Source organism: Amblyraja radiata, chromosome 35 (genome assembly GCF_010909765.2).
Source record: "Amblyraja radiata isolate CabotCenter1 chromosome 35, sAmbRad1.1.pri, whole genome shotgun sequence".
In the NCBI taxonomy this organism is placed as follows: domain Eukaryota; kingdom Metazoa; phylum Chordata; class Chondrichthyes; order Rajiformes; family Rajidae; genus Amblyraja; species Amblyraja radiata.
The window spans coordinates 13,359,953-13,381,061 of NC_045990.1; the positions used below are offsets into that span (position 1 = coordinate 13,359,953).

Sequence of the window (21,109 nt, forward strand, 5' to 3'; positions counted from 1 at the left end):
TCTCCACATCCACAATATCCAAGCCTTTCACTATTCGGTTTCAATGAGGTCCCCCCTCATTCTTCTAAACTCCAGCGAGTACAGGCCCAGTGCCGTCAAATGCTCATCATAGGTTAACCTACTCATTCCTGGGATCATTCTTGTAAACCTCCTCTGGACCCTCTCCAGAGCCAGCACATCCTTCCTCAGATATGGTGCCCAAAATTGCTCACAATACTCCAAATGCAATCTTGCCAGCACCTTATAGAGCCTCAGCATTACATCCCTGTGTCTGTCAGTTTGCACTGCAAGCTTTGGGTGAAAGCACCACATACAATTCTGATAGATTCACTGATACTGAACTTGCATTAACATAGCGCTGGTCAAGACTTTAGAAGGACGAGGGTGGACCGTTTGAAACTTACCGAATAGTGAAAGGCCTGGATATAGTGGATGAGGAGAGGATGTTTCCACTAGTGGGAGAGTCTAGGACTAGAGGTCACAGCCTCAGAATTAAAGGACATTCCTTTTGGAAGGAGATGAGGAGAAATTTCTTGTCAGACGGTGGTGAATCTGTGGAATTCTTTGCCACAGACGTGGAGGCCAAGACATTGGGTATTTTTTAAGTGGAGATTGATAGGTTGTTACCTACCGGGAGAATGGAGTTGAGATAGAAAGATTGTTTTGTTTAGTTTAGTTTAGTTTAGAGATACAGCACAGAAACAGGCCGTTCGGCCCACCGAGTCCACGCCGACCATCGATCACCCGTTCACACTAATTCCATATAATCCCACTTTCTCATCCACGAGGGTACAATTTACAGGGGGCAATTAACCTACAAACTTGTACGTCTTTGGGATGTGGGAGGAAACCGGAGCACCCGGAGAAAACCCACGCGGTCACCTGAGGTGGGGATTGAACCCGGGTCTGTGGCGCTGTGAGGTGGTGACTCTACCCGCTGTGCCACGGTCACGGAGAGCCACCACAGTGTAGCCGGGCCACATTGAAGGCCGTATACACGCCGCCCTCCCTCCCCGTCACCTTTGCTGTGTCGGCGCTGGGCATCGCCGTGGGATGGGATTTGCTGAAATTCTTCTCAACCACCAGCAGGTCCGCGGTGATCCAGAGCCGGAGCCGGAGCCGCCGGGGAGGATGCGGAGGGAGAGTGGACGCCTGCTTCACGGTGAGTCAGCTGCTTCCCCACCCACCCCTCAATGCACGGCACCATCCACATATCCCTGCCCCATCGAAAAATAGTCCCGTAGAAACAGTCCTCCAGGTTTCCCAAAGCCCGTTATCACCACCCTTGGGTGGGACCCACCCCACCACAACCACACCCACACTCCCACCCACACCCCAACAACTCACACTCACACACCCCCGTCCCCACACCCACCCCCCCACCTACACCCCCACCCCCCATCCCCACACTCACAACCCCCACCCCACACCCAGCCCCACCCACACCCCCACCACAACCCACACCCACCACAACCCACACCCCCACCCATCCCCACACCCACACACCCCCACCTCTACACCTCCACCGCCTCCCCCAACCCATCCCCCACATCTCCACAACCCCATCCCCACCCCTACACCCATCTCAACATCTGCACACCCCTACCCCCTGCCGTACACCCCCATCCCCACAAAATGTTCCCCATGTTGAGGGACTCCAGAACCAGGGGCCACACAGTTTAAGAATAAGTGGTAGGCCTTTTAGGACTGAGATGAGGAGAAACCTTTTCACCCAGTGAGTTGTGAATATGTGGAATTCTCTGCCACAGAAGTCAGTGGAGGCCAATTCACTGGATGTTTTCAAGAGAGAGTTAGACTTAGCTCTTAGAGCTAACAGAATCAAGATTATGAGGGAAAAAGCCGGAACGGGGTACTGAATTTGGATGATCAGCCATGATGATATTGAATGGCGGTGCTGGCTCGAAGGGCCGAATGGCCTACTCCTGCACCTAATTTCTATGTTTCTATGAGTTGTAGCACTCTGATGAATTTCATTGCAATAATAACTTACACAATACACTAATCTAATTTGAGCATTGTTTCCTCTATAATATTTTCTCTCGTGATAAGAATCATTCTACAAAGACAAGGCGTGATGGATAGGCTTTGTGTTGCATCGAGCGAGCGTGAGACTTGTCAGCTCATTTTGCTCAGTGTCATGTTCAAACGATAATGTTGCAACAAGCGCTGTGTGGATTTCCTCCTTTGATGCAATCTTTGAAGTGTTGTAAGATGTAAACATGGTGACGGTTGTGAAATAGCCTCTGTGAGAAAATACAGTGCATCCTCGTTTTAACGCACCTCTATAGGATGGACAGGAAGGAACGTTAGAAGGATCACTGGAGTTTCGAAGGGTGAGGGGAGACCTCATTGAAACGTACGGAACAGTGAAAGGCTTGGATAGAGTGGATGTGGAGAGGATGTTTCCACTAGTGGGAGAGTCTGGGATGAGAGGTCTTGTTCTTGGTTTTGGTTTCTTGGTCCTCCAAAATATTCCAAATGGAATTTAAACTGGAGGTGGTGGAGGGAGGACTTAAGCCAGAAAGGGTTATTGGGAAGAAAGAGCTACTTTGAGGTCACAGCCTCAGAATTAAAGGACTCTCATTTAGGTCAGTCAGCATGGACTCAGTGTACCGAAGGGCCTGTTTCAGTGCTGTATCTCTCTATCTACCTCTACCTTATTGCTCTCCAACCCACCAACTACGAGCAGCATGGTGGCGCAGCGGTAGAGTTGCTGCCTCACAGCGCCAGAGACCTGGGTTCCATCCTGACTATGGGTGCTGTCTGTATGGAGTTTGTACCTTCCTCCCTGTGACCATGTGGGTTTTCCCCGGGTGCTCCGGTTTCCTCCCACACTCCAAAGACGTGCGGGTTTGTAGTTTAATTGGCTTCGGTAAAAAATTATAATTGTCCCTGGTATATGTCGGATAGAGCCAGTATGTGAGGATCACTGGTCGGCACGGACTCGGTGGGCCGAAGGGCCTATTTCCGTGCTGTGCCTCCAAAGTCTAAAATTACTGAATCTTTGGCCTAGATCTTGTTGGTTAGTCTGTTAGTTTAGTTTAGAGATAGAGCGCGGAAAAAGGCTGTTCGGCCCACCGAGTCCACACCAACCAGCGATCCCCGTACATCAGCACTACCTTACACACTGGGGACAATTTTACATTTATACCATGCCAATTATCCTACAAACCCGTACATCTTTGGACTGTGGGAGGAAACCGAAGATCTTGGAGAAAACTCGCGGTCACGGGGAGAACGTACAAACTCCGTACAGGCAGCACCCATAGTCAGGATCGAACCCGGGTCTCTGGCGCTGTGAGGCAGCAACTCTACCGCTGCACCACTGGGCTGCCCTTGGGTGTCTTCTTTTGTTAAATTTAATATAAAAATACTTTAAATCTATCGTTTGTGAACTGTTCAGATTGGATCTAAACTATCAATTTATTTTTCCAGCTATTTTCTATTTGATCATTTGGATTGAACACATTCTTCAATCTGGTGAGTTGAATGTTTGTCCCAACATCTGTGCTAACCTTCCTCGACGCCAAACTATGATGAACATTCTGGGATTGAATTAAATCATTTAAATTAACATAACAGTCCTTCCTCACAAATATAGTAACCCCTCATTGTAACGGCCTTCTTTATAACGGGTTTTGGTTACAGCAGACTGATCTACCGGCTACCTACACCGCCCCTGGTTCGTGCTGCCGCCAGCCCTCACCGCCTCCCCAGCCACTTCCATACCGTGCCCGCCACCAGCGCCGACCCCAACCCGCATTACGGCCGGCCACGGGCCGCGACCATCAACTCCGCCGATCCTCGCCTCTCCCCCAACCACCACCAACAGGCCGGTGCCATCAACTCATCCTGACTCCAGGACCAGTTCCCCATTGAGTCTGGGTACAGAAGTGTCAAAACCCACACCTCCAGATTCAGGGACAGTTTCTTCCCAGCTGTTATCAGGCAACTGAACCATCCAACTGCCAACTAGAGTCCTGAGCTACTATCTACCTCATTGGTGTCCCTCAGCGTATCTTTGACAATAGGTGCAGGAGTAGGCCATGCGGCCCTTCGAGCCAGCACCGCCATTCACTGTGATCATGGCTGATCATCCCCAATCAGTACTCCATTCCTGCCTTGTCCCCATATCCCTGACTCCGCTATCTTTAAGAGCTCTATCTAGCTCTCTCCTGAAAGCATCCAGAGAATTGGCCTCCACTGCCTTCTGAGGCAGAGAATTCCACAGATTCACAACTCTGTGAAAACGTTTTTCCTCATTTCTGTTTTAAATGGCCTTCCCCTTTTTCGTAAACGGTGGCCCCTGGTCCTGATGAGCCTCTACTGGCTTTACCCTGCACTAAACATTATTCCTTTATCATGTATCTATACACTGTAAATGGCTCGATTGTAATCATGCATTGTCTTTCCGCTGACTGGTTAGCACGCAACAAAAGCTTTTCACTGTACCTCGGTACACGTGACAATAAACTAAACTGAACTTGACTGAACTGAGAAGTATCTCGACCCTAAATGACACATCCATCTACTCCAGTAATGCTGCCTCAACCACTGAGCTGCCCCAGCATATTGTGTCATTTAGTGCATTAACCAGCAAAGGCAGTTGTTTGTTGCTACTACTTATAGTAATCTGAAGAAGGGTCTCGACCCGAAACGTCACCCATTCCTTCTCTCCAGAGATGCTGCCTGTCCCACTGAGTTACTCCAGCTTTTTTTGTCTGTCTTTGGTTTAAACCAGCGCCTGCAGTTCCTTCCTACACTCTGTAATTGACTCTGAGGACTTGTTCTTACTAACTGTAGCTAAAGTCCGTACTGATCTGGGGAAAAGGGCATTTAGTTATGCTGCTACCTTCGCATGGAACCATCTGCAGAATGAACTGAAACTTAAGGAGCTGGTTTCTCTAAACAGATTTAAATCCCTTCTTAATGATGTTGTAGCGGGCTCTTCTGTCTGTACATGCTTTGTTTGATGATGTTCTGACTGTGACTCTATTTATATGTTCTCTGTTGTTTTTAAATTATTGGCTGTAACTGTGGAACTGTGCTGCTGCCTGTCTTGGCCAGGACTCTCTTGTAAAAGAGATTTTTAATCTCAATGAGACTTTTCCTGGTTAAATAAAGGTTAAATAAACAAATAAAATTAAAATAAAGTAATCCCTTACTCTGTTATAGCGGACAACCGGCAATAGCGGACATTATAACAAGGGTTTACTGTACATTAGATAAATTGATGAAAAAACACATCTCAATTATCTTCCCATCATACCTGAGCCATCTCGGCACGGACTTTACCATCGTGGAGCTGCCTGCGGCCTTCGCCGAGGATCACCTGAAGAGATGCCCTGACCTCTGGGCCTGTGGACTTGGCATCGCGAAGCCGCCGTCTCCGGTGGGATACAGCCGATTCGGGAATTCCGAGCTGTGGGGTGTTCCCGATCCGTCCCGACGTCGGAGTTTCCATCGTCCCGGCGAGAGGGCCTGTACATTGGGCCGTGCGTAGCGGTGACTGCGGTGGGTTCAGGGCCCCGACCACGGGTCCACAGAACGAGGAAGACTGACTGACTGAATGTTTGTGCCTTCCATCACAGCAGGAAGTGCTGGTCCCACTGTGGTGGATGTTTTGTGTGTTATGTTTAATTTCGGTTGTGTATTGTGTTCTTTCTTTCTTGCTGGGAGAGGACCTGCTCATCCACCCAGCTTGCCCTTGAGTAAAACTACACAATGCAGATGGCACCACTCAACCTCGATTGCTGTGAAAACCACTTAATGTAATGTAGACACAAAATGCTGGAGAAACTCAGCGGGTGAGGCAGCATCTGTGGAGCGAAGGAATAGGTGACGTTTCGGGTCGAGACCCTTCTTCAGACTGATTTGGTGGAGGGCAGGAAGAAGAAAGGAGGAGGCAGAGACAGTGGGCTGTGGGAGAGCTAGGAAGGGGAGGGGAAGGAGGGAGAAAGCAAGGACTACCTGAAATTGGAGAAGTCAATGTAATGTAATGACTCTGTGATTCTAACTGAACTGAAGGGAATGTCTGTCGCTTCTGTTTTACAGAGGAGTCACAGATCAGGGGAGTACTGGGGTCTACAGTCACTCTCCCCTGCACGTACAGCGGTAGTGTACTGTACACAACCTGCTGGGGTCGAGGGGAATGCCCTTGGTCGGGCTGCTCCAACGAGCTTTTCCAATTTGAGGCGACAAGCACGATCCCTCTTGAATTAAGCTTCAAATATGAACTGCGTGGAGATTTACAGAAGGGCAATGTGTCCCTGACCATAAAGGACCTGGAGAAGAAGGATAAGGGAGTATACTGTTGCCGCATCATGGTATCTGGCTTTAATAACGACATTAAAATAAACCTAAACCTCATAGCCGTCTCCCCTCCTGGTAAGTATGATGCGTGACCTCCGGGACAAATGTGCCCCGGCTTCTACCATGCTCCCCCCCCCCCCCCCCCAACCACCCTTTACAACAGGGTGTGGAGATACAGCATGGAAACGGGCCCTTCGGCCCATCGAGTCCCCACCGACCAGCGGTCACTCATACACTAGTGCAATCCTACACCAACTTTACCACAGCTACATTGTGCCGACCAGCGATCCCCGCACACTAACACTATCCTACACACACTAGGGACAATTTACAATTTTACTGAAGCCAATTAACCCACAAACCTGCACGTCATTGGAGTGTGGGAGGAAACCGGAGCTCCCGGAGAAAACCCACGCAGGTCACATGGAGAACGTGCAAACTCCGTACAGACAGCACATGTAGTCAGGATGGAACCCGGGTCTCTGGCGCTGTGAGGCAGCAACTCTACCGTTGCGCCACCGTGCCACCATCGTTCATGATATCCAAGGGGAGGTTGGTCTAACATCGGAATTTCAAACTTTAGGGGCAGCATTGTGGCACAGCTGGTTCCGACCACTGGCAGTCACGCCCACCATGCCACTGTGTCACTGCGCCACCCCAGCCACTGTGCCCCCTGTCACTATGGCACCCCAGCCACTGTGCCCCCTGTCACTATGCCACCCCAGCCACTGTGCCTCCCGTCACTATGCCACCCCAGCCACTGTGCCACTCTTACCACCATGCCACTGTGTTACTGTGCCCCCTGTCATTCTGTCACTGTGCCACCCCTACCACTGTGCCACCCTACCACTGCCACCCTCACCACTCTGTCTGTGCCCTTGGGAATGATCCCATCCCCAGTCTAAATCCAAAATGCTTTCTTTGTTCTCCAGATGAAACGACTGTCAGCTATGGAACCATTAATGCCACCACGGAACAATCTACCAAAGCTCCCGATCAGGTGAGAACATGGCCACGATTCTCCCACCACCTCTCCAGCTCCCATCCTTCCCTCCCTCAGCCCCAGCATCTGTCCCCACCGTTAGAGTGGAGGCTGTGCAAGGAATCCTGTTGCAGTTGGCCTCAACATTTGATCTCCCTCCCGTCAGTACTCACTCCTCACAGTCTCAAGGCTCACTCCGCCGATACGCATAGAAACATAGACAATAGGTACGGGAGTAGGCCATTCGGCCCTTCGAGCCAGCACTGCCATTCAATATGATCATTGCTGATCATCCAGAATCAGTACCCAGTTCCTGCTTTTTCACCCTTATCCCCTGATTCAGTTTGCTCTAAGAGCTAACTCCAACTCTCTCCTGAATACATACACATGCTTCTTGTTATGCCAACTGACCAATTCACTGATTCTCAGTCCAATTGAGCAGCAGCCAAGGAATTGCATTTGCTGGAATTTGGAGAAAAAAAACAAAGTGCTGGAGGAACTCAGCGGGTCAGGCAGCATCTGTGGAGCCTGAAACGTCATCTATCCATTCCTTCCACAGATGCTGCCTGACCTACTGAGTACTTCCAGCACATTGTGCTTTGAGCATCTGGTTCTCTGCCCAGAATATCAAGAGCTTTGCCAACTTTGTGCATCTACCCTCATCTTCCTTTTAGTTTAGTTTAGTTTAGTTCAGAGATGCAGCCTGGAAACTGGCCCTTCGGCCCACCGAGTCCGTGCTGACCATCGATCACTCGTTCACACACTAGTTCTATGTTATCCCACTTTCTCATCCATTCCCTACACACTGGGGGCCAATTGACCTACAAACCCGCACGTCTTTGGGATGTGAGGAGCAGACCGGGGAAAATCCACGCGGTCACCGGGACAACGTGCAAACTCCGCACAGACAGCGCCCAAGCTCAGGATCGAACCTGGATCTCTGGTGCTGTGAGGCTCACCGCTGTACTGAACCTTTAGGAGTAGCGTCTGACCTGTGCTGTAATGCAAACACCACCAATGCAACCTTCTGCAGCATGGGTGCCGGTCACGGGGAGAAAGGAAGTGATTAACACATTGTTTGCCTTGTTTAGCATAGTTTACTTTAGAGATATATTGTGGAAACAGGTCCTTCGGCCCACTGAGTCCAGGCAGACCATCAATCACCCATGCACTCGTTCCATCCTACACACTTGCGATAAGTTACAGAAGCCAATTAACCTTCAAACCTGGACGTCTTTGGAGTGTGGGAAGAAACCGGAGCGCCCGGAGAAAACCCACTCGGTCACGGGGAGAAGGCACGATATCTGCACGGAAAGCTACCGTAGTCAGGATCGAACCTGGATCTCTGGCGCTGTGAGGCAGCAACTCCACGGTGACTAGTTTGTGTACAAAGTCATGAGAGGAATAGATCGGGTGGATGCACAGAGACTGTTGCCCATATTAGGGGAATCGGGGACCAGAGGACATAGTTCAAGGTGAAGGGGAAACGATTTAATGGGAATCTGAGGGGTAACCTTTTTACACAGAGGTTGGTGGGTGTATGGAACAAGCTGCCAGAGGAGGGAGTTGAGGCTGGGACTATCCCAACGTTTAAGGAACAGTTGGACAGGTACATGGATAGGACAGGTTTGGAGGGATATGGACCAAACACGGGCAGGTGAGACTAGTGTAGCTGGGACATGTTGGCCGGTGTGGGCAAGTTGGGCCGAAGGGCCTGTTTCCATGAGTCTACAGCCACGCCACCACACTGCCCAAATGTATCTGGCCGATAAAGGTGGGAATGGGCAAAACCTCGCTGCTAATCCTCTGTCTAAATCTCTTGTATCCTTTCCCTTAAAACATCAGATAGACGCGGCCGTGATCCAAGACATCGTAAACGAGACCCGAAGCTTCAAGGAGAAAGCATGCAACAGATCTGCTGCTGGAGGACCGGACAAGGTGAGGTGACACCCTATCCTGCAGGATCTTTACACAGAGGCAACATTTCATTCTCAACCGCATTTAATCGGCCAAGTATCCATAACATCCTTCAACTTCACGGGAAGGACAAGTGAACCAACTTCAGTGTTCGACACTAAATGCTGGAGTAACTCAGCGGAACAGGCAGCATCTCTGGAGAGAAGGAATAGGTGATGGGTCGAGGCCCGAATCGTCACCCATTCCTTCTCTCCAGAGATGCTGCCTGTCCCGCTGAGTTACTCCAGCATTTAGTGTCCACCTTTGGTTTAAACCAGCATCTGCAGTTCCTTCCCACACACACACGACATCAGTGTTCTCTCCACGGCTGTCAATTTACATCAGACCTTTAATTTTAGATACAGTGTTTAATTTGGAGATACAGTGTGGAAACAGACCCTTCAGCCCACCAAGTCCTCGCCAACCAGCGATCCCCAGCACTGTCCTACACACACTAGGGACAATTTACATTTATACCAAACCAATTAACCTGCAAACCTGTACGTCTATGGAGTGTGGGTGGAAATCGAAGATTTCGTAGAAAACCCACGGAAGTCACGGGGGGAACGTACAAACTCCGTACAGACAGCACCCGCAGTCAGGATTGAACCCGGGTCTCTGGCGCTGTGAGGCAGCAACTCTACCGCTGCGCCACCGTGACACCCATCTTCCTTATCATTTTCAAAGTTTTGTGCAAATCTTACAATTGTTCCATGTTTTGTTTCCTCTAACACGGAAGAAGGACACGCAGGCTGCGCTCCCAGACATTGTAAAGAAGATTCAAAGCTTCAAGGACAAAGCATGCAACAGTACTGATGCTGGAATTGCAATGGAGGTGAGCTCTCTCTGCACGCACTATCCTGCAGCAGTTTTAGGCCAGGCACCATTTCATTCATTTAGTTTGAGAGATGCAGCATTCAAACAGGCCCTTCGGCCCATTGAGTCCATGCCGACCATCATCTCCTTTATACCCCCTTTAAACTTTGACCCTCTCACTTTAAAGCCATGCCCTCTAGTTTAGTTTAGTTCAGTTTAGAGATACAGTGTGGAAACAGGCCCTTCAGCCCACCGAGTCTGTGCAGACCAGCGATCCCCATACATTAACACTATCCTACACCCACTTGGGACAATTTTTACATTTATCAAGCCAATTAACCTACAAACCTGTATGTCTATGGAGTGTGGGAGGAAACCGAAGATCTCGGAGAAAAAACCCACGCAGGTCACGGGGAGAACGTACAAACCCTGTACAGACAGCACCCATGGTCGGGATCGAACCCGGGTCTCCGGCGCTGCACTCGCTGTAAGGCAGCAACTCTACCGCTGAGCCACCATGACCGCCCATAGTCTTGGACATTTAGTCCGAGGGTCACCAATGAGGTAGATAGTAGGCTGATACAAAAAGCTGGAGTAACTCAGCGGGACAGGCAGCATCACTGGAGAGAAGGAATGGGTGACGTTCCGGGTCGAGGCCCTCCCTCAGACTGAACCAGAGTTCAGGAGTGCTCTCTGGCTGGGTCATCTTGGTCGGCATGGACGAGATGGGCCGAAGGGCCACTTTCTGTGCCACGTGACTCTGTGACGCCAAGACTTTCAGCGCTCGGCACAATTTGAAAGTGAAGCGTAGCCAATATTTTCAAGAGAGAGTTAGATTTAGCTCCTCGAGCTAACAGAATCAAGCAATATGGGGAATTAGCAGGAACGGGGTACTGATTCTGGATGATCAGCCATGATCATATTGAATGGCGGTGTTGGTTTGAAGGGCCGAATGGCCTATTCCTGCACCTATTGTCTGTGTTTCTATGAGGTGTAGCATTCTGATGACCCATGGTCAGTCAGTCATGACTGAGGGGGGCCTACGAGCATTCTGATGAATTTCATTGCAATAATAACTCACACAATACACTCATAAAACCTAGAAAATAGGTGCAGGAGTAGGCCATTCGGCCCTTCGAGCCTGCACCGCCATTCAATATGATCATGGCTGATCATCCAACTCAATATCCTGTACCTGCCATCTCTCCATACCCCCTGATCCATTTAGCCACAAGGGCCACATCTAACTCCCTCTTAAATATAGCCAATGAACTGGCCTCAACTACCTTCTGTGGCAGAGAATTCCACAGATTCACCACTCTCTGTGTGAAAAATGTTTTTCTCATCTCGGTCCTAAAAGATTTCCCCCTTATCTTTAAACTGTGACCCCTTGTTCTGGACTTCCCCAACATCAGGAACAATCTTCCTGCATCTAGCCTGTCCAACCCCTTAAGAATTTTGTAAGTTTCTATAAGATCCCCCCTCAATCTTCTAAATTCTAGCGAGTACAAGCCGAGTCTATCCAGTCTTTCTTCATATGAAAGTCCTGACACCCCAGGAATCAGTCTGGTGAACCTTCTCTGTACTCCCTCTGTGGCAAGAATGTCCTTCCTCAGATTAGGGTTAATCTAATCTGATCATTGTTTCCACTAAAATATCTGGTCTTGTGATATGAATCATTCCGCAAAGACAAAGTGTGATGGATTTAAAAATGTTTTATGTTTATGTAACAACACGGCCTCTCCTCTCGCAAGGCGCTCAGTAATTTCTCCCAGTCGGTGTTGGCCAGCCCGGAGGAATGGAGCCGTCTGAAGAAGCAGCAGCAGCAGGCAGCACTTGGCCACCTGCTGCAGGCCATGGAGGTTGCCATCGCCGACGCTGCCCTCAACCTACTCCTCAACAACAAGACGCGCTATTCGTCGCCCACCATCGGTAAGGGCCACAGTGGCGCAGCGGTAGAGTTGCTGCCTTGCAGCGCCGGAGACCCGGGTTCACCTGCACAACATCTGTCCATTGACTTATCTGTACAACATCTGTCCATTGATTGACCTGTACAACATCTGTCTATGTGTAGAAAAGAACTGCAGATGCTGGTTTAAATTGAAGACAGACTCAACATGCCGGAGTAACTCAGCGGGACAGGCAGCATCAGTCTGAAGAAAGGTCTCGACCCGAAACGTCACCCATTCCTTCTCTTCAGAGATGCTGCCTGTCCCGCTGAGTTACTCCAGCATTTTGTGTCTATCTTCACTACTGACTCACCTGTCCACCACCTCACCATTGACTCACCTGTCCATCATCTCACCATTGACTCACCTGTCCAACTGCTCACCACGTGTAACCTGTCCCCTTTGCCCGCAGCGGTTGATGTGGCTTCTCTACAGAAGGACAAAGTGACGGAGAGTTCCATCATCTCCCTGACCGCCTACAGCAGCGTCTTGGTGGCCCGCTCCCTCTCGCTGCTGGGACAGGACGATCACGGTACCTGCCCGCTCTCCTTACCCCGTCCGCGGGGCGGAGGGCAGCCTGCCAGCCTTCCCCTGGGTCGGATAGTTGGGAGTCAGATGAGGAGGGACCTCATTGAAACACACACAATAGTGAAAGGCCTAGATAGAGTGGATGTGGAGAGGATGTTTCCACTAGTGGGAGAGTCTAGGACTAGAGGTCACAGCCTCAGAATTAAAGGACGTTCTTTTCGGAAGGAAATGAGAAAGAATTTCTTTAGTCAGAGGGTGGTGAATCTGTGGAATTCTTTGCCACAGTAGGCTGTGGAGGCCACGTCAGTGGATATTGTTAAGGCAGAGATAGATAGATTCTTGATTAGTACGGGTGTCAGAGGTTATGGGGAGAATGGGGTTAGGAGGGAGAGATAGATCATCCATGATTGAATGGCGGAGTAGACTTGATGGGCCGAATGGCCTAATTCTACTACTATCACTTATGACCTTATGACCTTATATCCTGGGACGGCCCTGAGCTGTTCTGCTCCCATAATGCCGAGCCAGTGCAGGCCATAGCAGTGGAGACCGCCATCACTGTTCACCCATGTCCAGGCCCCTGCTCTGACCACGCTGGACATCCGTGGACTGCACCAGCCCGATGCTCCGGCTTGTTCCCAATTCAAAGGCGGAGTGAAGGAATTTGGGCGGGGGTGAGCAGGGTGGGAGGGAGGCAGAGTTTCCGGGTGGAATCCAGGGACAGCTATGACAGCTCAGGAAGGGAGGTTATGGAGGGTTGAATAGTGGATGGATGTTGATGGACCCCACAGTTCTGGAACGATGAGGGTCTGGAGAGTAGATGCAGGAACCATGGAGTCTGGTGGGATGAGGTGGGGATGGGGTGGGATGAGGTTTAATGAGGTTTGCTGAGGTTTGGGGTTGAGCATGAGGTGGGATGGGGTGGGATGAGGTTGATGGGATGGGATGAGGTTAGATGGGATGGTTGAGGTTTAATGAGGTTTGCTGAGGTGGGGATGGGGTGGGATGAGTTGGGATGATGTTTGCTGAGGTTTGGGGTTGAGCATGAGGCGGGATGGGGTGAGATGGGATGGTAGGATGAGATTTGATGGGGTGGGATGAGGTTAGATGGGTGGGATGAGGTTAGAGATGAGGGTGGGATGAGGATGGGTGGGATGAGAGATGGGTGGGATGAGGTTAGATGGGGGGGATGAGGTTAGATGGGGTGGGATGAGGTTAGATGGGTGGGATGAGATGGGGATGGGTGGGGATGAGGTTAGATGGGGTGGGATTAGGTTAGATGGGGTGGGATGAGGTTAGATGGGGTGGGATGAGGTTACATGGGGTGGGATGAGATGGGGATGGGATGAGATGAGATTAGCTGGAGTGGGGATGAGTAGTTTCGAGGTGGTAGTGCTTTCTACATGGAGCCCAATCAGACTGTCCACCTTCCTCTCTCTCACACACGGGGTGGGACAGAGAACGCTCTCCTCACCTTCCTGGCTTACAGAGAGCTGGAGACCGTCGTGGAACCAACGTTGGCGCAGGAGGGAGGCAGAAACGGCGCCAGTGTGAAGTTCAATTCGAAGGTGGTGACGGTGACCAAAGTGGGCGGCCAGAGACAGGGTCTGACACCAACCCTCAACATCACCTTCCGTGTGAAGGAGGAGGTGAGCCCGCACTCAGCGGTGGGGCAAGGCAGACGGCAGTCACGGCGGACCCTGAGATCCCTGCGCAAAAAACCCTTTCCACCATCTTCATCTATGCTTCCACCAGTGGGGGAGTCTAGGACCAGAGGCTACAGCTTCTGGGCGGTCAAGGTGGCACAGCGGTAGAGTTGATGCCTTACAGCGAATCAGCGCCGGAGACCCGGGTTCGATCCTGACTGCGGGTGCTGTCTATACGGAGTTTGCACGTTCTCCCCGTGACCTACGTGGGTTTTCACGGAGATCTTCGATTTCCTCCCACACTCCAAAGACCTTCAGGTTTGTAGGTTAATTGGCTTGGTATAAATGTAAAAATTGTCCCTAGTGTGTGTAGGATAGTATTAGTGTGCGGGGATCGCTGGTCGGCGCGGACCCGGTGGGCCGAAGGGCCTGTTTCCGCGCTGTATCTCTAAACTAAACTAAACTAAAGCTTCAGAACAAAAGGATGAAGCTTTAGAAAGGAGATGAAAAGTTAAGAAATGTTGCTTTAGATGTAGAGATTTCAGATTGTGGAGCGATTGTAATGTGATTGTAGATCTGCTTCTATGGGCCAGCACTCAAATGTGCTTCACACCCACCGTCCACATCTTTGGACACCCTGTGTGTAGGGGAGAGGATAGGGGGGCTGAAGATGTCCTGGTTGGGTTGCACCTGGGCCTGGCCAAGTTGGCCATCCGCGAGTCACAGCACCAGGCGGAAGAGGGCTCTGCCCGTGCCGGCTACCTGCCCTTTTTCTGGGGTTACCTCCGCGCCCGGGTGGTGTTAGAGAGGGACTACGCGCTGTCCATGGGCACCCTGGGGGATTTCCGGGACCGCTGGGCACCGCGGAGGGTGGAATGTGTCCTTAATATGGATGGCGATATAGTTACTTGAAAATTGAGTGATTAGATAATTTGGTGATGTTGTATTATGCTGCTGGGTGCGTTACCACTGGTTTAGTTTGTAAAATATTATTTAATAATAAGTGAATAAATTATTTTTGATTTTTAAAACTATCGTCGCCTGGGTTGGATGCCAGCTTTGGAAACTTGTGCAATAAATCGATTCCAACATCTTCTATGTTTCCACTGATGGGAGAGTCCAGGACCTCAGCGCACGGTCATAGAGTCAGTGTGTGTGTGTGTGTGTGTGTGTGTGTGTGTGTGTGTGTGTGTGTGTGTGTGTGTGTGTGTGTGTGTGTGTGTGTGTGTGTGTGTGTTTGAGTGTGTGTGTGTGTTTGAGTGTGTGTGTGTGTGTGTGAGTGCTTGAGTTTGTGTGTGTGTGTGTGAGTGTGAGTGTTTGAGTGTGAGTGTGTGTGTGCATGTGCGTGTGTGTAAGGGAGGTGTAATACTCAGGTGTGCTTGCTTCCAGCCGGGCGATGATGGCAATAGGAAGAGACTCTGCGGCACCTGGATGGGCAACGGCTGGGCAACACATCAGGAGAGCAGTGGCAACAAGACTCACGCCACCTGTACCTACAACACCCTGTCCAGCTTTGCCCTGCTGCTGGCTCAGTACAAAATGGTGAGACGGGTGGAGAGCGGGCATGGAGCTGGGCATCGGGCAGCCGCTTGGCCCACGGTCCGGCAGCGCAGGAACACAGGCAGCAGGAACACGGGCGCCACACAGTGAAGTAGCTGGTAGAGTTGCTGCCTCACAACGCCAGTGACACAGGTTCAATCCTGACCTCTGGTGCTGTCCCCATGTAAATACAGGGACACTTTAGTGTCATTTAATTTAGTTTAGTTCAGTTTAGCTTCTTTTAGTTTAGATGTTTAATTTCTTTCAGTTTAGTTTAGTTTAATTTATTTTATATTAGTTTGGTTTATTTTAATTTTGTTTAGTTTTGTTTAAATCATTTTATTGTAGTTTTGTTTTGTTTAAATAATTTTAGTTGAGATGAGTTTAAATTAGTTTTGTTTATTGTCACATGCATCGAATAGCGTTTTTGATGCGTGCTATCCAGTCAGTGGAAAGTCTTCACAAAAGTTTGCATGTTCACCCCGTGACCGCGTGGGTTTCCTCCGGGTGCTCCCGTTTCCTCCCACATCCCAAAGACGTGCGGGTTTGGAGGTTAATTGTAAATTGCCCCCAGTGTGTGAGATGTGAGAGTGGGATAACATAGAACTATTGGCCAGGTAAGCGTTGGCCAGGTTCTATCGTGACCTCGGTAAGCTCGCTCAGTGGAGTTTAGTTTAAATTAGTTTCATTTAGATTAGTTTTGTTCCGCTAAGTTCCGTTTAATTTAGACAATAGACAATAGGTGCAGGAGTAGGCCATTCGGCCCTTCGAGCCAGCACCACCATTCAATGTGATCATGGCTGATCATCCACAATCAGTAGCCCGTTCCTGCTCTCTCTCCATATCCCTTGATTCCGTTAGCACCAAGAGACAAATCCTGCCTTCTCCCCATATCCCCCTGACTCCGCTATCTTCAAGAGCCCTATCTAGCTCTCTCTTGAAAGTATCCCGAGAACCGGCCTCCACAGAGGAATTCCACATTCACAACTCTCTGTGTGAAAAAGTGTTTCCTCGTCTCCGTTCTAAATGGCCTACCCCTTATTCTTAAACTGTGGCCCCTGGTTCTGAACTCCCCCAACATCGGGAACTTGTTTCCTGCCTCTAGCGTGTCCAAACCCTTAATGACTTTATATGTTCAATGAGATACCCTCTCATCCTTCTAAACTCCAGAGTGTACAATTTAGTTCAGTTTAGTTTCATTTAAATTTGCTTCATTTCATTTTGTTGCTTTTACAGTCAGTTGCCCATAGCCCACCGAGTCCACGCCGACTACTGATCACATGTACACTAGTTCCATGTTATCCCACTTTCGCATCCTACACTCCAGGGGCACTTTGAGGAAACCTACAGACCGAGACAAAATGTCACCCATCCTTTTTCTCTGAAGATGCTGCAGTTGAATTACTCCACAATGTAAACCAGCATCTGAGGAAGGATTTCGACCCGAAACATCATCAAATCCTTCGCTCCATAGATGCTGCCTGACCCACTGAGTTACACCAGCATTCTGTGCATATCTTCAGTGTAAACCAGCATCTGCTGTTCCTTCCAACACATTTCGGCTGAACTGCTGATACTGGTTTAGAAAATAACCTCACAAAGTACTGGAAGGTGGACAAAAATGCTGGAGGAACTCAGCGGGTTAGGCAGCATCTACGGAGCGAAGGAAATAGGCGACGTTTCAGGTTGAGACCATTCTTCAGACTCACAAAGTACTGGAGTAATTTGGTGTGGTTTGTGCTGCATCGTAAACTTGGACCATTTACATTGCGGTTGCCTGATGTTGATCTGTGTTGCCCTCAGGACCCGGTGCACAGTACCGCCCTCTGGTGGATCACTCTGCTGGTGCTGCCCGTGTCTCTCCTCCTCCTCTTGTTGTCTGTAGCAACCTTCTTCTGGTGCAAGGCCATCCGCGGCCTCTACACGCTGATCCAAGCGCACCTCTGCCTCAACCTCTTCCTGGCCGAGCTGCTCTTCCTCATCACCATGTTCATCAAACGGCAATCGGTAACGTGTGGGTGATGGGTGGGTGTGGGGTGGAAGTGGGTGAGGGATGGGGGTGGGGTGGGTGAGGGGTGGGTGAGGGGTGGGTGTGGGTGTGGGGTGAGGTGCATGAAGGGTGAGGTTGGGTGTGCGGTGCATGTGATGTGGGATGGGGTGGGTGTTGTGTGGGGTGTGGGTGCATGAGGGGTGAGGTAGGTATTGGGCAGGGGGCATGGAGTGTGTTGGGTTGAGGGTGGGTGAGAGTGGGTGGGGATGGGTTGGCTGTTTGGGTGTGTGGCCTTGATTGGATGGGGGTGTAGGATGGGTGGAGTACGTGAGGGGTGGGTGAAGGGTGGGTATTGGGTGGTCTCCAGTGGGCATGCAGTGACCACTGCTGTCTCTGCAGATGGTGTGTGCGTTGGTGCTGGGTAGTCTGCACTACCTGCTGCTGGTGGCGTTCAGCTGGATGCTGCTGGAGGCCGTACACCTGTGGCTGATGGTGCTCAACCTGAAGGTGGTGAACTTCACCCGCACACGCGTGATGAAGCGGCGATACATGTACCCTGCCGCCTACCTGTGCCCGGCGCTGGTGGTGACCGTGGCAGCCTCTGTCAACCCCCGCGGCTACTGGAGATATGACCGGTCAGTATGACATACACCGTCACACACGGTGACACACACGGTGACACACACGGTGACACACACCGTCACACACACCATCACACACACCGTCACACACGGTGACACACAGCACCACACACGGTGACACACACGGTGACACACACGGTGACACACACGGTGACACACACCATCACACAGACTGAAGAAACGTCACCCATTCCTTCTCTCCAGAGATGCTGCCTGTCCCGCTGAGTTACTCCAGCTCTGTGTCTATCTTCAGTTTAAAGCAGCATCTTCCTTCCTACATATACCTGTTTGTACTGTGTGCTGCCTTTACAATCTCTGCTGTCCCAGAGCCACAGACTAGGCCCAACTCCTCCATGCCCACCCAGACGCTCCATTCAAGCTGACGCAGCCTCCAGTCCACTCACCCTGATTGGTGCTAATATCATATGGAGGAAGGAACTGCAGATGCTGGTTTAAACCGAAGATAGACACAAAAAGCTGGAGTAGCTCAGCGGGACAGGCAGCATCTCTGGAGAGAAGGAACGGGCGACATTTCGGGTCGAGACCCTTGTTCAGCCTCAAATACCACTTCTGAAACGTCAGCTCTTCATGTTCTCCAGAGATGCTGCCTGACCCGTTGAGTTATTCTGCGTCTATCTTCATTGCCGTTATCACCCTGGCTGTCAGAAGTTGTGATGCAAGACTTTAACAGAAGCCCCAGAAGGTTAAAAAAATACTTATTACTTTTGAAAATCCCATTGATAAATGAATAGATGTTTCTTTACTTGCAGGTGTTGGCTGGATCTGGAGAAAGGATTTATCTGGAGTTTGTTGGGTCCGGTGTCCTTCGTGGTTTTGGTAAGGTTGGAAGGAGTGATACAATAGACAATAGAAAATAAGTGCAGGAGTAGGCCATTCAGCCCTTCAAGCCAGCACCGCCATTCAATGTGATCATGGCTGATCATCCCCAATCAGTACCCCGTTCCTGCCTTCTCCCCATATCCCCTGACTCTGCTATCTTTAAAAGCCCTATCTAGCTCTCTCTTGAAAGTATCCAGAGAACCTGCCTCCACCACCTTCTGAGGCAGAGAATTCCACAGATTCACCACTCTCTGTGTGAAAAAGTGTTTCCTTGTCTCCGTTCTAAATGGCTTATTCTTTATTCTTAAAATAAGGGGAAAGCCATACGGTAGTGGGAGAGTTGAAGGTGGTGCCTCCGTGTGTGTGACCCTCCCATGGCGGGTGACTGCCTGTGGTCAGTCCATGGGTGACCAGTGCCTGGACATGTCACCGGCCACAGTTGCCCAAGCTGCTGGCTGCTGGTCCTGTTCCCCTCTCCCGCCCTTTCATCGCAACGAGTATGACTGTGGAGGACGCCTGTGCGTGACTTTGTTTAACGTGGGGAGACTGGTGCACAGACAGCCCACCCCACGGTCCTTGACAGATCTGGGTCAGGATCCAGTGGCATGGAGTCCAAGACGACCGGAGACCCTTTTCTGCCGCAGCCTTCATCCGCCTTCCCAACCGATCCAGAACCAGGTATCACAGTTTAAGAACAAGGGGTAGGCTGTTTAGGATTGTGATGAGGGAAAAGCTTTTTCACCCAGAGTTGTGAATCTGGAATTCTCTGCCACAGAAGGCAGTGGATGTCAATCCACTGGATGTTTTCAAAAGAGAGTTAGATATAGCTCTTAGGGCAAACGGAATCAAGGGATATGGGGAGAAAGCAGGAATGGGGTATTGATTTGGGATGACCAGTCATGATCATGTTGAATGGTGATGTTGGCTCGAAGGGCCGAATGGCCTACTCCTGCACCTATTGTCTATGTTTCTCTGATGAGGCAGAGTAAGTGGACCAGGCACGGGTGGTATCTCAAGGCCTGTCTATTAGGGTGGCACGGTGGCGCAGCGGTAGAGTTGCTGCCTCACAGCTCCAGAGACCCGGGTTCCATCCTGATCAGGGGTGCTGTCTGTACGGAGTTTGTACATCCGCTTCGTGACCCGCGTGGGTTTTCTCCGGGTGCTCCGGTTTCCTCCCACACTCCAAAGACGTACAGGTTTGTAGTTTAATTGGCTTGGTGTATGTGTAAATTGTCTCCAGTGTGTGTAGGATAGTGTTAGTGTGCGGGGATCGCTGGACCTGGTGGGCCAATGGGCCTGTTTCTGTGCTGTATCTCTAAACTAACCTAAACCAAACTCTCATCAAATCTCCACCAACTCTTTCTACACCATTGAAAGCATCTAATCTCCCCCTCACACTAGCTCCTGTATTTTGGTCTGCTTTGGACTAAACCAGTACATTCCCTCCCTCCTTGGAAACTTGAATCCTCTTTTAACCCTATTATTAGCTACTTGTTGCACAGAGATTTTTATTTTTCATCGGGGTGAAGTTTGCACCAAGTATGTCTATGAGTACCCTGGTGACATGTTGAATGTTTCATTTGTGGACTGCTCCTCAGTCCTTGTTATACAGTCATAGTGATACAGTGTGGAAACAGGCCCACACTGACCAACATGTCCCATCTACACTAGTCCCACCTGCCCACGTGTGGCCCATATCCCTCCAAACCTGTCCTATCCATGTACCTCTGTGTGTGTGCGTACATGAGAGAGAGGTGTGTGTGTGTGCGTGTCTGCAAATGTATGAGTGTGTGCATGTGTGTGTGCGTGAGTGTATGTGAGAGTGTGTGTATGAGTGTGAGTGTATGTGTGTGTGTGAATGCGTGCGTGTGCATGTGCGTGTGTCTGTG

The 21,109-nt window shown here is 50.3% G+C and overlaps 1 long non-coding RNA gene across 1 annotated transcript; it reads left to right on the forward strand.

The window, feature by feature from the left end:
• The first annotated feature begins 1,089 nt into the window (after positions 1–1,089).
• LOC116991836 lies at positions 1,090–6,166 on the forward strand. Its single transcript, XR_004416916.1, has 3 exons — positions 1,090–1,162; positions 3,457–3,501; positions 6,076–6,166. It is a non-coding gene; the product is annotated as an uncharacterized LOC116991836 (long non-coding RNA).
• The last annotated feature ends 14,943 nt before the right edge of the window (positions 6,167–21,109 follow it).